A 16,964-nucleotide genomic window follows, 5' to 3' on the forward strand; every position below is an offset into this window, starting at 1 on the left:
TGCAACAGCTGAGAATGAGACCTAACTCACATTCTGCAAGCTCAGATCATAGAAGATATGTGTCTGTATCCACACATGTGCATTTAATAGCACTTTTAAAAAAATGTTTGAACAAATACATTTCACCATACATAAGCACTTAGACCATAACGTACTAAACACAGAAATGCTAAATCCTCATGTTACTGCAGTTTACACTGAACAGCAATCATTGCTGTGTGTATATCCTCAGTTTTTAACTTTTCCCCATGAACCTTTAACTAGCTCTTTATTTAAGTGAGGAAGGGAATGTAGGTGTATTTCAAAAGACTTCTTATTTACAATGATATCATCCTATTATTTCAAAACATACTTTGGGATATTGCTAGATCTTTCCTATCAGGTTCTGCAATTTACATACTGTGTATAAGAAGTATTCCAAACAGTATCCATACACACTCCTTACCACTTTATTGATTAAAATGTTCAAATGCTACAATACAAAGCATAAGATTTATGAATACATATCCCATCTGGTGTTGGTTGCCACAGTCTGTGGTTCCTAACTGCAAGTAGATGAGTAAATCTGAAATTATAATTCCTTCAAAGACCATCAGGCTGACATGAATTTGCTAAAATCTGTAACACTATACAAAATACATTAGGAACATTGCATACCTCAAGATGCAGTGTACCTACACCCCATAAAAGGGGTTCAAATATAGGAAAACAAGTTAAGTCTATGATAAATTTTGCACTCAGGGATATAAATAAAATATAATACCATAAACACAGAGACTGTCTTTTGGAGAGTTAGTTTCTAATCCCACTATTGAATTTAAATGAAACAAATACAGTGATTCACAACTGTAGAACACAAATGTACAGGAAAAACATGGACCTCGGGTCACAAGAAGTCTGTTGAAGAAATAGTTCACCGCGTTTGCAGTTATTAGAGATTTCTGCATGCACTGCATTCAGGAGAGATTGCTTCTTTCCTTCTAAGGTGACCTTATTATATAATAAGAGAACTACAACAAAACCACAGTCAACATTTTACTAACCCAGCGTGCCAGTACTCACATTCCCTTGCTATTTGTAGTCTTGCACTTCTTGGCTCCAGCAAGCTCCAGTAGGCACATTTCATTTATATTCAAACCTGCCCAGCTACCCCTGGGCCCACCCATGGAAATGGAGGCCCATAACATACTCCTCTAGCCAAGGAGTTTATTGTCTCTTCCACTCCAGGTTCTCCTCCTCTCTTTTCACAGCAGTGGAAGACCGGCAAGGGAATGGGGAGAGCAAGAAGGTAAGATATGGATGTAGATTTTGACATTCAAGGCTGAAAACTTTTCCACAATTGTCTGTGGAGCTCAGCCCTGCCAATCACTCTCATGAGGACTTCATGCACCCAATGAGGTGGCCAGTAACTGCCAAAGCTGATTTCTCTTTATGATCCAAGCAATGTACTGTCCTGTGATATGATATGCTTTGCGATGTAGAAACCTGATTTTGATGCACATTTCTGTGTCAGGACTGAGAAAAGAATAGGCAGCCTCAGACTTGTCCATATGAATGATCGTGCAGGTATTTGTCATTCACAGTCCCAGTTGCATTCATGGGTTAACTGTGGATTCACATGTGTGGTTTGGCATATTGACACACAGCCAAAAAGCAAAGTGGTGCCTCAGCCTTCAGTTATACAGAAGACTGTGAGAGGACGTAAATAACCTGACCTAGTCAAATGCTTAAGCAGCTAAGACATGAATTTTCCACTGGATTTCTTTGTAGCAAAGAAACAGCTAAATAAATAATAAAGCAGATTTTCAACAAAGGCTTGAAAAATTCATGGGAATCTGAGTGATCAAGCCTGGAAAAGTCTGATGCGAAGCAAGCTGCGTAGCTCTGATCAAATCAGAATAGTCATGGAACTGTTTCACATCAATGCAGACGTCTCTGGGAATACTTTTACAGTGACACCACTTCAGCACACTTTAGTAGACTTGTTAAAATACATTATAATCATATCCGACAACTGAATAAGTTTGGATCTATTTCAAAAGGAATCTACATATCACTTTAGTTAATTTACATGCTGTATTAAAAATAAGAAATTATACAGTAGACATAATTGCCTCCTGAAAAGTAAAGTATAACAGCAAAATAAGCCTACCAATAAAATAATTTGTTTTTCAGATAATATAACTCTTAAACCTCCTCTGAAGCTTGGCAATACAAAACAGCTCATGATGAAGGAAAGGAGTTGAGCAATTCCACTTCACTTGTCCTATTCCTGGGTTCTGAAAGCTGAAGCAAATTAAGGGACGTGAACTTATAGCAGAAAGCTTTATTCTCACAACTACTTAAATATCCAAAATAAAAGCAAGGATTATTTGGCACTGATATTCAGGGAACTCCAAGTAACACTGATTATTAACACTGTGTTACTGTTCTTTCTTCAACATCCTGCTCTTTCTTGCTCAAAGTTTAGCCAATTTCGTTGACAATTCCTGCACCGGGTCTCTTTCTCTCTGGTTAAGCTTTTATTTCATTTTTGATACTTTCATCCTTATCAGCTCAGCCATTTCTAACACTGGCAGTGGGAGAGAAGAATTTTGCACATGTAAAGTAGTTCCCAGACTTTTTTGTTTTGAAGCCTGCTAGCATTTCCACACTTCCCACACACGTAAGCAGGAACTCAAAGATTAAAAAGCAAAAGAATCTGTTCTCAGTGACTGAATTGGAGCCTCTCACAGCTCAAACTGTTGGATTTTGCTGACCAAACTTTACAAGCATTGCCTCTCTGCAGAAAAGTGGATATTAAATTCTGTTTGTAACTGTATAGCACATGTTCCAATACCATAGTCTGAGTACGCACGTCCTGTTCTTTGGTAGTGAGGGTGGAGGATGGCTTTAATGGTAAATGCTGCTACAAGATGCAATAAGGTATTGGTGTTCAAAGTAGAGCTCTTTTGTCTCCTTGCACTCTGCTGGCATTCTAGCACGACTGAAGCATAAAACAAAGAAATAAAAAAGAAAGAGGAGCAGCCTGAAACTGCTGAGAAAGTGCCAAAAAGCTGACTTGTCAAAAGAAGAGGAAGCTGATGGTCAGGAAGAAAACAGGATCAGTTAGAAGTTATGAAGGATAAAGAGCTGATGCTTGTGAGGGCAGAACCAACAAGGAGCTGATTAAGGAAGCTTAGGCTTTATAGTCAGTACATTCTTGCTGGGGAACAGCACATAATCATAATGTATGTGCGAGAAAGGGCCAAATGCCTGGCATTTCTTAACTTTTAAAGATACGTATTATTTTGTTTCACATCTATTTTGTATATGTTTAGTGGAACATACATATGCTGAGAGAAGGGGCAGAAACAAAATTTCAGTTTTGGGGAAAATTTTATTTTCAAGAAAAATGAGACTGAATCAGGACAATAAGCCAGAACTTGAAAGTGTATACTTATTGAGAAACTATGGCATTTCTAGAATGAAATATCCACTCCAAGGTATCCATCTACTTGCTATACTGATTGGTGATCATGCTAGAGCAGGCCATGCAAGGAGCTTTGGCAGCTCTAGATGGATATGGATAAAATATCTGTCAGAGGCTATTCACCTCTGACTAACACAATTGATTTTTACTCTGACTATTGATCTTAATTTCAGTCTGCACCTGTCACAACTTCTATCACAGCTCATTAGGGATCTCCCACAATCAGGAAATCTGGAGACCAGATGCCAAACAAGTTGGCCAGCCTAGAGATCTAGTCTAGAAGCCATGGTTTATGAAAGCACATAGCAAGTGATCCCAAATACATGACCCCAAGAAGCGTTGGAGGCTTGGCAACCGCAACCCATCTGCATTCATCTAGAGCCATATGAACAATTTAAAAGAAAATGAAGTTTCATTATGAGCTCATAAAAAAATGAAACTACTTCTGTGAAATACTCCCAATTAGACAATTTGGCAAGTTCAACAATTGAAAATGTCCCAAAATATGGCTAGTACAACCATCTGGTAATCAAATGCAAGAAAAAGTCTCATTTTCATGTTATTCTCCTCCTTTGCTAGGTCATATCCTCATGAATTCCTGAAAATTCTATCAAAAGAATATAAACACCAGTCTCTCCTATGGGAAAACACTCCATAAAGGCAGCGCTTATGACCCTTTATAGTTTGCTACCATGCTACACAATGCACATACAGCACATTACTGTAACGTATGTAGCATCTGTGTTACAAGCTTTTTAAAATTATACAAAAAGTGGGTATTTATTGAGAAGAGAATCTGAACCTCTAACAATGCATAGTTGTTGGAGATGATAGAGAAAATCATGTAATATATTTCACTCTGGGATTTAGGAGTAAATACTTCAAGTAGAATGTACTTTCTGGGTGATGAAGAACACAGAGAGAAAAGCCACACAGAGAACTAATGACACCACAATACGATTACAATACAACTGATCCAAAGACTGCTCTCCAAAAGCAAACATTTTTTAGAACTGCTTTGGGATCTATGTGGCAATTTAGGGTGGCTTCTTTAATGATGGAACTCTTACAACAATGGGAAAAGCTCTGTGCCATAAACTTGAAAAATGCTTGCTTCTCCTTTCCCATATACCACACAAGCATTTTGATTACCACTCTACACTAAAAGGATGTTTCAATTTAAAGCTCTTCAATAGGCTGCCAGGAATGCTCTGCTCAATGATAAGTCTATTGTACAAGACAAGTGAGGAGAACATTACCTTTCTAAGTGTCCAGGAAAGTATGTTATTTACAGCCAAGTGACAAAACAAAAAGAAATGTGGAAAACGTCAAAGGGAATCCAAGAGCAGAAGCACTAAGAAATAGTCTGAACAACCACACTTTTTTTTCTCCTTCTCCCTGTCCGCCTCCCCCCCCCCCCATCCCCATCCATCTTTATATGTTTTGAAGTTTAAAAGTGATATAAAATCTTCTAATGGAAGACTCAAAGCAAAAATGTCTCAAGATGATGTCTAGTAAAACAATGATAATCATCAAATGAACTATTACAGGAGAATGCAGAGGAGGATGGTTAAAAATTACCTACAATAAATTTGACACCAATCAGTGATAAAGGTATGTAGTAACATTGACTAAGGATGCTTTGTGGTTTGTTACTCTGATGTATGGCTCCACAAGCAGTTGCACAAACATGATTTCATTGGCAGAGCTCACATGACTGGAAGTGCTACAAGGAACAGGAGCTCTCAAGGAAGAACAGAGTGGATGACAAGGAAGAGGACCAAAGAGCAGCTTAGACACACACACACAGCTTTTCTGCAGAACTGGTGACAAGCTAGATTGGGGCTTATAGGTAAGGACCAGAGAACAGACAGTCATGAGTGACATCACAGTGGGTGTCTGGTATAGATTACTTGACTAAGAGGACAAGGTAGATTAACTCTCAAAGAACCAGAGGCTGTCTCATGATCACGGGCCTCACTTCTCACTGGGAACATTAATGACTGAACATTTGCTGAAAGGGCAACATGACAGGACACAACAAATCCAGGAGATTTCTGGAGAAAGTTAGTAAGATTTTTTTTGAAACTAGTCATCAGCAAGTTAACCAGAAGAGGCTGGCTGTTAGATCTGCTACCTCATAAATAAGAAAAACTGAGGATATGAATGTCAGTGACAGTCTGGGTGTCAAAGACCACATGATTTAGTTTAAGATCCTGAGAGAACTGAGAAAAAAATCCAGCAGAATTACAGCCCTGGACTTCAGAAAAGCAGATTTCAGCTTGTTCAGGCATCTACTTAGCAGATCACAATGGCAGACTGCCCTGAGGTGCAAAGGGGTCCAAGAGAGCTGGCTCATCTAGAAACAGGGTCTGGGAGAGCAAAACATTTCAACAGAGGGAAGCTACACTACAGACTGCTTCAGCAGATGGATACATACTCATCCATATGACTTGAGGGTGCCAGTGGCATTAAGAGACCATTGCCTATCATCTCTACAACACTATAGAAGCCAAAGGAGCTGCCTGATGGACAGACCTTGAGCAACCTGCTTGAAGCCTTCACCACTTCATTAAGGAAGGGCTAGATCAGATGACCTCCAGAAGGGCCTTCCAAACTAAATCATTCTATGTTTTTACAACTAAACTGAAGATATTTTGGCAAAATACAGGGTTATTTAGAATATCAAGGCCAATTTTGAAAACAAAAATGAGTAATGCTTTAATCTTTCTTCCTAATGCTGTATGTATGCTATGATAAACAAAAAATACAGATATACTGCATTTGAGAGACAAAACATAAACAAATGTAATACATCTGTTAATAAAACCACATTTCTTGGTACAAAAATTTCAAAGAACATGCACTGTATTAAAAAGTATTTTCTTTCTTTTATCATCTTGTGCAATGCTTGCTATTGCATTTATAACAATCTACCACTGCAAACAGATTACAGGCCTAATACTTACTGTACAGAAAAAAACCCCTCTTTCACAAATATTTTGTGAAATACCAGTCTCTGAGTTTTCATTATGGCTCTCTCATGCAACAATCTAAGCACTGGCTAAAGGCCTGTAAAATGCATCTAGATTATTGTCGTCATTGTAAATTGGATCAGACTCAAAGATCAGGAATGGCAATGGATTGACTAATCCTTCAACACAAGTAATGAAAAAAAATCCTTATAGATTAGTCATTCTATGAATGTGTTTTTTCACTTCCTCCAAGCTTTGAGGTGGCTAAACTCCCTGAAAGACTGAGGAGAGATAGAAGGTTATCCATGACCTGAAAAAACCACAATATAAGTTGTTTGGTGAATATTTATAAACAGTTTACCCATAGGAAATCCATGTTATTCCATCAGGAACCTATCTAGGTTTTTAAGTTTCTCTTTACCATATGTTTTGCTTACACCTGAGCATAGAGCTCTGGCATGGTGAGCTATATCACCCACTGTCACTGTGCTCACAATAATACATACCATTAACCCCCACAAGGAAGACAGCAAGTAACAAACACTACTTCTCAGGTGGCCTTGACTTTGGAACAAAGATATAGAACCAACAACTGCCAATTATTTTATCTTTGTACACATTTCCCTCTGGGACACAAACAGTATCCACTGAAGAACATTAGTAAGCTCAAAACGTCTTCATTCTTTTGATGCATATGCTGCCCAAGGAATTTAATTACAGAAGGGGTTTTTTTTTGGAATGATTTACATTTGTAAGTATCAAGTAGACAAGAGACATGAGGAATAAAAGAAAAATAAGTGTTAATGTTGGTAACAATAAAGTAGACATGATGCATAGCCTTTATAATGACAAATAAATACTTCCCATTTTGTTTAAAAATTACAATACTTCATCATGGCAAATAATCATCTGTCTTTGTAAAGTGACCAGAACAAAAGCTCAGGGGTATTCTGTGATGGGAGTTTACTGTGGTCTCAGTCAAACATGGCATGTAAACATCACCTCAATTTTAAAAGCCTGTACAATTCTGGTGACTTCAAAAATATATAAAAATGGGCAAGGTGCATGTTTTAGCTGACCACAGTGACATTATTCACTTGCTTAGAAACTTTTTTGGATATAGATATGTCTAAGCAAAGCATGCTTCTCAGACATACTCTAAAGAAGACTGTACTGAAGTATGAATTTGTATTTTTGAAATTCCAATAATTATATCACTGTTATTCAAAATCTGTTTGTTTATTTTATCATGCTAGCTTGTAACAACAATATTATTCTAGGGAAAAAAAAAGAAAAAAAAAGGAAATAACTGACAAGACTGAAAAGTCCCATCAAAACGACCACAAACTGTATTTTAAGTGACAGCACACTTCTCTTTTCAAAGCAGTTGTCATAGCTCACAAGATAGGGCTGAGGGGCACTCAGGGCAGGTTTCTAATGACAATTTCCATTTCACCATTCAGGAAAAAGCTCATAAACTAGCATCAAAGAAATAGAGGTATCATCAGATTTTTAAAGCAAAAAGTCCATTACCTGATATTTACTATATAGTAAAATTTATTATTGCATTCAAGTACAAGTAACAACATACTTGGTTTGTTACACAACTACACCTTCTTTTCAGGTAAAAGCAAATGATATATAAACAAGTCCAGAATTTTTATGGTTTTTCTTAAGAAGTTCCAAAAATTTTGAAAGAAACAAATGGCACAAAATGAAACTCATTAGATTAACCGTTAACAAAATGCTTAAATTTTGGTAGTCTAGTATCTCAAGGATAGTTTCAGGTACTTCCTTAGAGTAGGTATACACTTATGAACTCTTCACAGAAAAGGACTACACTGCTTTTGTTCAGATGTTGCCCATTTTAAAGAAACACAACAGTAAGAGGGTCTTCTCCTAAATCCATCAAACTATTGCTCTCTATGTTTTTTTGCAATAGTTTTGCATGTGAATTGCAATATGTACAGTACTGTTGGTAAGTGTTGGCACAGCAGGAACTCCCCAATAAGCTGCAGAGACAGTAAGCTATTGCAGCAATTCACCACACAGACAAAAAAATCTAGCTGTGAAATCATCTGTCTACACAAGTCTGGGAATAGCAGAGGAAATGACATCTTCACTGAGGCAAATAATGTTCTGAACATATTAAACCATGTAAATCATTCCAGAAGAGCACATGTTCATCTTCATGAATAGACTATGCACTGACAGGTAGATCATTCACAGCACTGGCAGGCATGTTAAAAGTTCTCTTCTTTACTTGAGTTTCCAACACTATGCTTATTTCATATGGATGACTTTGAGAGAGTAAAATTATGCAGCAACAATAACTGCTGCACAGAGATTACTCTTATATTACATATTCAACATATATATTTTTTTCATATTAACTAGACTAAGACTCCCAGAAAGAGCTTTTGATACTAACCATCTGGAGGATAAAGTCCCAGATTAATTAACGCCAAAGCAATTCACACCAAAGAAAAAGAGTTAAACCATACATTCAGAGATGATCACCGAACCAAACTAACATCATTCAGAAAAGGGATCTTTAAGTCACTGTAGCCAAATCTCTGAAAAAAAATATAACCCATGTAATTACTATATTATATCCAGGAATTCTCCTGGGTTTAAACCCATGGAAGAATGGCATCTCATACTGCAGCCATTCTGGTCACTCATCTCAAAAAAGCAAATGAGAGAACTGGAAAAAGCACAGAGAAGGACACTAAGGAGATTTGGGAAGAGAACACCATAAAAGGCCCGACTAGGACTCTTCAGTGTGAAAGACAGGCATTAGAATACTAGAAAGTTGTAAAACCCACAAAAAATAGTGAGGAAAATAGATGTGGCGTGAATGCTCACTATTTCTTACGATACATGCACTGCAAAAACTTCAATGCAATTATTATGTAGCATACTGAAATTCACAAAAGAAAGTAATGCTTAAAATGTTTTTTTAACACAATACATAATTAAATTGTAAAATTCATTGCCACAGGACATGGGGGAACAAGAATATTTCAAAAAGGTATGAGCTGCAATTCCTAGAAGATTCTCCACTAGTCACAATTAAATGCAATAAATGCTTTTTGATGCAACTTCCAAGCCAGTAAGTCCCTGCCATTGTCTGCTAGAAGCTTGAAAAATAAACAAGGATCACTTTGTACCCCCACCATTTCTAATACCTCTTTCCACAAACATAGTGAAAAATCTGCAGCTCCAGGTGCTAGAAACAAGATACAGCTTATGACAACTCTCAAATTCACATGATCTCCTTAAGAATCCTGAAGGAAATCACAATCAGAGTGCACTATATTAAGGGTGTTTTCTTTACACAGCTGAATTAATTAACTAATCAACTGAGGCTTTAAAGCAGAAGTGCTGAAGTCTGAAAGATTAACAGAATCTACCCCTTTAAATGATTGCTGTGTGTTCAGCATTATGTATAAGAGTATTAGTTTCTAACAAGGGCAGACAAATATGACTAATTGATAAGATGCAGACATTTTTATGAAGTCATTTCTCAAAACAGCACTGAAGTCTCAAACTCACTAAGCCTGCTGATGAACTAAATTTCTCAAAATCCTGCTTAAACAAGGATCTACTTATTTTGTATCTTGGACAGTAAAAGTTCATGCCATACATTTCTAACCTGTTAATACTGTAATAAATGACCACTAAGACATATCAAACCATAAAACCCTCCAAACCTCAAAAGTATGAAATTATAGCATGTTGAGTTTTTGTTTGTTTGTTTGTTTTTTTATTATTCACTGACCCACTGGTAAGCTTGGTGAGCATCCTTCTGATTATAGTTAAAAGGAACTGATATATTACGTCTTTTCTTTTTTCTGAGGGACTATAGGAACTAGATCAAAGTCAGAGCTTCACTTCCATTCAACATCATGCTACAGATACTGTAAAGAAAGCCTGTATAATTCCTAAAAAAAAAAACGTAAAAAACCAGTTCCATGTAAAACTTACATTCCTTCTGCATGCTATGTTTGAACTAAAAGGAGACAGAGCAGAACTACCTAGAAATATGGTTTTACCCAGTATCCTTCAAATATCCAAAAAATCCTATGCTAGTTTACCATGAATACAGTTCTCTCATGAGCAATGACCACTCTGTGGAATAATACACAGAAGAATACTACTCTGCTACTATATTGACCTTGAAAGTGAACCATTACAAAGATCTACAGTTACTGATATTACAATTCTATCAGTTATACTTTTAAAAAAGCTGAAGGGTTGGCCTCAGTTAAAATTCTAGTAAGAGTTCAATGTTCAAAACAGATTTGGCTGTGGAAATCCAGACACAGATGGTCTCTGCCATGAATTGTTTCTCATTTACAACATTTGAAATAAAATCCAATCATTTGAGCTGTATTTAAATTACCAGAGTGCCAAAGAAAGGAGTCCCAAATGCCTAAAGAACTGAAACACTGAGGTTTCTTTTGATCCTAGGATCACAACCTCTCTTAAAACATTCATATACTTCATAAGTTGCAAATGCCTCTCTTAACTGAAATGTCGCTTTAAAGAAAACAGATGACCACAAACTAATTCAGTCTGCAACAATTGGAGCTCTTATCTAACATGGGCATAACTGTCATTTCCATGGGAAATTCTGTTCTGTAGCAATCTAACACTGCTCTAGAATGAGTATGTGTCATATCATAACAGAAAAAATGTTTATCAGGCCAATATACTCCATTGTGCAGAGAATGACCATAGGTCTTTCCACCCACCCTTACAATGCAAATGATAGTACAGTGGATTTGATACACATCAAAACTTCATCTACTGGATTAAAAACATTTAAGTTATTTGGAGAAGTCTTCAGTAAGTACAAGGTTTAAGATCTTACTGTGGTATTAAACCCATAGATTATTATCTTAAAAATCTTAATGAGATCTCATTTTGGGGTTGGACACAACTGAATTAAAAGCCATCTGGGAAATTAACCAGATGAGTCTTTATGAACCTGTTCAACTTGTGCTCTCTCAAGTCATATTATACACTACTGTTTTTTGTCTAGGAGATAGTGTTGACATGAACAATCTCCCTGTTGCTAAAAATACTTTGGAAAAATACTTTTCTGATTACTATTGCAACTGCTAATTGGTATCACTAGTATCCCATGTTTTGGATCTGTTTTTACATTTTTGACAATCTATTTTAGCGATTAATTTTAAAATAGAAATGTCTTCCTCTGGAAACTGACGCCATTCTGTCATTTTTACATGCCCTAGAAAATGTGGCTTTGATAGTAATTAATCCTTGTTCACGATGATTAGATACACCAAAAATCATAAGCAGATAGTTTGAGTTAAAACTATTATTTATTACTACTACCGCCATATGTCCCGAGTACTTCCTAATCCAAACAGCTATTATGTATTAAATTGATACTTTAATGATTAGAACTGTATTTTCTATTAATTTCTATCAACTCTTTTAGCAGAGCTCCCCTCTAGTATTTCGTGTACACTTGCTTTAAAAAACAAGCCTTTTTATGCTGTAAATATTTACTCAATAGTTGTCAGGTTTTTTCATTTTCCATGTTCTGCTTTTTCATAAACCACTTTCATTAGGAGCCCCTAAGGAATCCCTTTTTACTCTAAAAAATACTTGCTTCCTAGCAATAGATCTGATTGGGGAATGTTTTCTTCTCCTAAAAAAATAACAACAATCAAACCCTAACAAAACTAAGTAAAAACCCAATAAAAACACCCCCCGCAACCCCACCCCCCATCTTTCAGATAGTTACAGCAAAATGTTTTAGATAAAAAGCACTTTTAAGGCTAGTCCACTGTTACTAAGCAGACAAGAGCTGGGAGATCAGACCTACAACAGAATTCTTTAAAACATGCAAGAACACCAAGTCTTTAGGTTTCAAGGAGGAAACTGCACGCCCCTTAAGAGTGCTTTGGAAAAAAAAAATAATCAAAGATCTTATTCCACTGTCTATACAAAGAAACCATCTTTAAATTTTTCAGGATCATTGTGAAGAGCTTGCATATCCTGTAAACATCTAGGAGACTAAAATGTGGTGACAAAAAAAATCATCATAAATCTTTATGTGGTGTAGTTCAATCACCACCAAATTTGTGAATGAACTTTTATGTTGATTGACAATAAAAATCTGCAGTCCCTTGCCTAAAAGTGATACACTTTACAAGGAAATGTAACAAGCCAACTCCCCACAAACAGCAGAAAAAAGTATATTCAAAATTACATACAGCATTTTCCTTTCTAACTAAATACTTGTTACTTTCTGGATTTCATTAGATGCAGCCACTCAGAAATGATACTTATAATGTAAGTTACTTGTCAATGTTTAGTCATTTGTTTCTCCAAAACCAAATGTTTAAGTAGTTGAAAAGGTTGTAATAGGGAAATATATATATAAAAAATAAATTAAAATATCAGTAAGAAGCTCCTTCATTCTTTCTTCTCTAAGATCTGCAGTGAGAAAGTGAAGAGTTGTTAAATATATTCTGTGCTTGGCTGGTGCACAAAACTTCATGTCAATGGATGTTCAGACAGCAAAGTGAATATAAATTCATAAAAAAGATCCGCAGTGTAGATACAAGAGCTGCAGTGAGGACCAGAGAAGAGAATTTTGCCTCAAGGATAGCATAGAAAGGAAAATATATGTCAAATTCAGAACAGATGTTAGAAAGCTTATCAGGAGATTAAGCCAGTGAAATGGCCTGAAACACAATACATTCCTACATCTTGTAAGATACTTAGCCAGATGCATCAACACCAACCAAGTATGTACAAGGAGAAAGGGGAAATTTTCTTTTGTTGTTTCCATTTCCTACATATTCCATAACCTATCCTGAATCTGTGCTGCTGCTTCTTAACAAAGCAGCTACCTCTCAAAGTGTATCAGCCAGCTCTGTGTCTCCATCCCCTGTGTAATTCTGTCTTCCTCCTGGGGACTGCACTACTGTAACACTGACTACTGATCTCCCTCTCCTCAATGATGAACGATCCTAGTCTGGACTATTTCTTTTCTGCAAGAATTCCACAAAATGTTGGAAGGTACAGGCTAACCATACAACATCAGACTGAAGAAAGCAAGAGCCCTAGAGCTCGCAAAACAGTGTGAGTCCATGAGAAGAGTTTACAGCTCCTTCTGTAATAGCTTATTGCTGGAAGCTCCAAAAAGCATATGGTAGGACAATGAGTTTCCTTCTTTCCCCTATTTTCTACACTGAATATAGTATTCAGGCTTTCACATCAACACTGAACTTTCAGGCTTCATGTTAAACTACATGAAAATACAGAAAAATACCTCTGTTTAATTACATAAATCTAAAACTAATTTTTATTTTATTAACTTTTCATCAACCAATTTAATTTCTCTTCCTTGGTAACCTAAGAAAAGCTAGTATTGTTTACACCAGATCATTTCAAGTAGTGGGTAGGTGTACTTAATGTACTGCTTTTCAAAATATATAGACGAAAAAATATGTGTTTAAATTATCATTCTCCATAGCTAATTTCAATTTAAAGTTTTTGCAGTACATTTTCAACTTTTGTTCCTGTCTTTTTCACACTAAACCCATCACTTTCATGCTTGCTTAAGTAAGTATAATTGAAATTTAAAGTTTTTGAGAGTAGAATCTCTATCTGCATAAATTAGTCAAAATAATGTGGAGACAATCTTTTTTGAAGACTGAGAATCACAATATGCAAAAATGACTGTGTAAAGTAAAAGCAATTAATACACAATTCTGTAGGGTTTATAGTTCAATATTAAAAGCTACTTTTGTAACATCTTAGACCTGCTACTTCAAAAGATTAGTGAATTGACCAATAAGAAATCCTGTTCAACAAGTCAGCTTCTTTTTCATCAAATGATAGTAAAAACACATTTTCATCTACTATCCTGAAATTCTTGCGTATCAGCAGTTGCATTATTCTCCATAATTTACAAGCACATTAAGAGAGAGCACTGTTTTTTCAGCCAACAAAGAAATAACATAATTTTATTATACTGGTTTATTTTTTTACCATTCAGATAATTTACATTATTTTCCTGATTTTCAAACGTCAGATGGTCACATCAGCAAAGCAGCACTGTTAGCTTCTTGGCTGATGCTAAGTTCGCATACACCACAGCTATGAACAAGTCCACTTTGGCTGGAATCTGCTCATCATTTTATCACTTCCTGGTTAAATATGTAACATAAGACCAGACCATGATGAAGTGTGTCTTTCTTGGTCAGGGATTGTATTTAACACTTAATAGTGTAGCATTAAGTGTTATGTAAGCACACCAGGTGTGTCCAGATATCCACTTTAAAAAAAACAAACCACCCCCAAAAATTCAGAGGCTTCCTAATTATCATATTCAATATTTTTATTTTTTTGTTTTCTGTGTTAAAATGTTCTGTCATCTAGTCCAAGGGCATCTAAAAGACTCCCCGATGTCCCAGATAAGGACCATGGTCAACAACTTTTGGCACAGCTAAAGATCTCTGTAACAAGTTCAACTACATGTATGACAAAACTTTCAAGGTAACTCTCCCAGGAAAAAGGCACAATCCCAAATCTCACTACGCCTTGCTCCAAGTGCAAAGAATATATCCTTGCCAGACCAAAACATTGTAACTTCAATAAGATAATAACAATAATAATAATAACACTACCCCACCACAATAAAAACAAGAACAAAGTATCTCATGTTGAACAAAGCAAGTCATTTCACTATACATATTTCTCTTTCAAAAGCCAGTATAAAAGATCAACCAACTCATGACAGACCACTCATTGTTTAATGTACCTGCTGGCACGTCAGTACACTGCTAATTACTGTAATACAAAGAATCTGTTCTGACCTTGAGTACAGGTTTAGAATCACAGAACAAACAATGTTAAATGTGACCCTCTGGATGCCATCTGGTCCATCCTCCCACCCAAAGACATTTTAGCAATCTTAAGATTTTTTTGTGGTCTTCACTTCTCTAAAACCGAATTAACATAATTTTACCAGTAGCAACTCATGAAGGAAAAGATGAGAATATCCATGGAAAGGCATGCTGTGGTGCCACCAAAAAAAAGCTATCTTTTTCTACAGAACAGAGTGCACAAAGCATTTGCCAATCGAATCAAAATTGCTCTTCCCTGTAATCTCTAATAAACTGCCTTGTAATTGCTACATTTGTCACAAATGGCAAAAGAGAAAAAAATCAAGGTTTATTCATTTATTTCATTACTTTTCCTAAACACATCTGTCCCTAGACTTGCAACCATGCAGAACACACCACTAAAATAGTGAGAAAACTGAAGCAGCAGCATAAGCAGCCCAAGCACTGACATACATTTCATCCAGATTCTAGCTGGCACAACCAGATGATTGGTTATTATCCCCAAATTTTCCTTCCATTGCTTTCACAACCCCTTGGCCTTTATTTTACTCTTCCACTCTTTCCCTAACTTATCTACCTTATTCTACTTGTATTTCTCAGAAGTTAAACCATTATCCTTCACAAAGCAATTTCTACTCCTCTTCCCTGAAAAAAAAAAGTAGTTGCAGAAAAATATATAGTATCTTACCTTCATATTGTTTACTCCTAGATTCACTCCACGTTATTTCTTTCACTGTATTATCATTTTTTCATTGCAAACTCTTTGATAAAAGGATTTACCTGTTGATCTCTGTACCATGTCTCCGGTAATGGGTAGTGACTAATAGCTTTTTCCTCAGCATTAGCATAACACATAAGTAGCAGGCAACAATAAGTTCCATGGGATTTCATCTGACCCACATCTCCAGAATGCAATCTTTACTTGTGATTCTCTCCACTAGACACAACTATTTTCCTTCATTTATCACAAATGTACTTTACTTTATTCCCTCATCTACCACAAATACTACCTTATTTTAACAGACATTGTTGGTAAGAATACCTTACACTCATGCACCTCACAAAAAGCAGAGTTTAAACTTACACTTATACATCTAAAGAAGAATATATATCTTAGAGTATTTAACTGCCTTCATGGAATCTTAGAGCAATTTTATTGTGAAGTATAACAGCTCCTACACAAGCTAGAAGGGCACTCTACATTCTATGATTTGAGCTCTGCTTAATAACTGACATTTTCTATTCAGTTGTTCATTGAAATCTCAAGTTTTGGATACCAAAGAACTCAGTTTTGAATTAAAACAGGATCCCTGGAGAATTTAATAGCATACTTCCCATAGTTTAGAGTTTCTGAACAAGTCAGCTTTTATCAGCAATAATTGAAGTTGCCAAATTCAGGAACAGAACTGATGCGGCTTCACACTGTGAAACCATTTAGTGACAATACAAATACAGTACACTGCAATTAGTTAGCTAACTGTTGTTAGAAAAAACTTACAAAATTGTGCAGCATTCTGCCACCTCTACATAAATTCCAAAGGAGTGCTTATGTTGTACATGAATTCTAGTCATCAAAATTAAGTGCTTCACTTTGCCCATCTATACTTGCAATTAATTTGT

This window comes from Falco naumanni, chromosome 15 (genome assembly GCF_017639655.2).
Source record: "Falco naumanni isolate bFalNau1 chromosome 15, bFalNau1.pat, whole genome shotgun sequence".
NCBI classification, from domain to species: Eukaryota; Metazoa; Chordata; class Aves; order Falconiformes; family Falconidae; genus Falco; species Falco naumanni.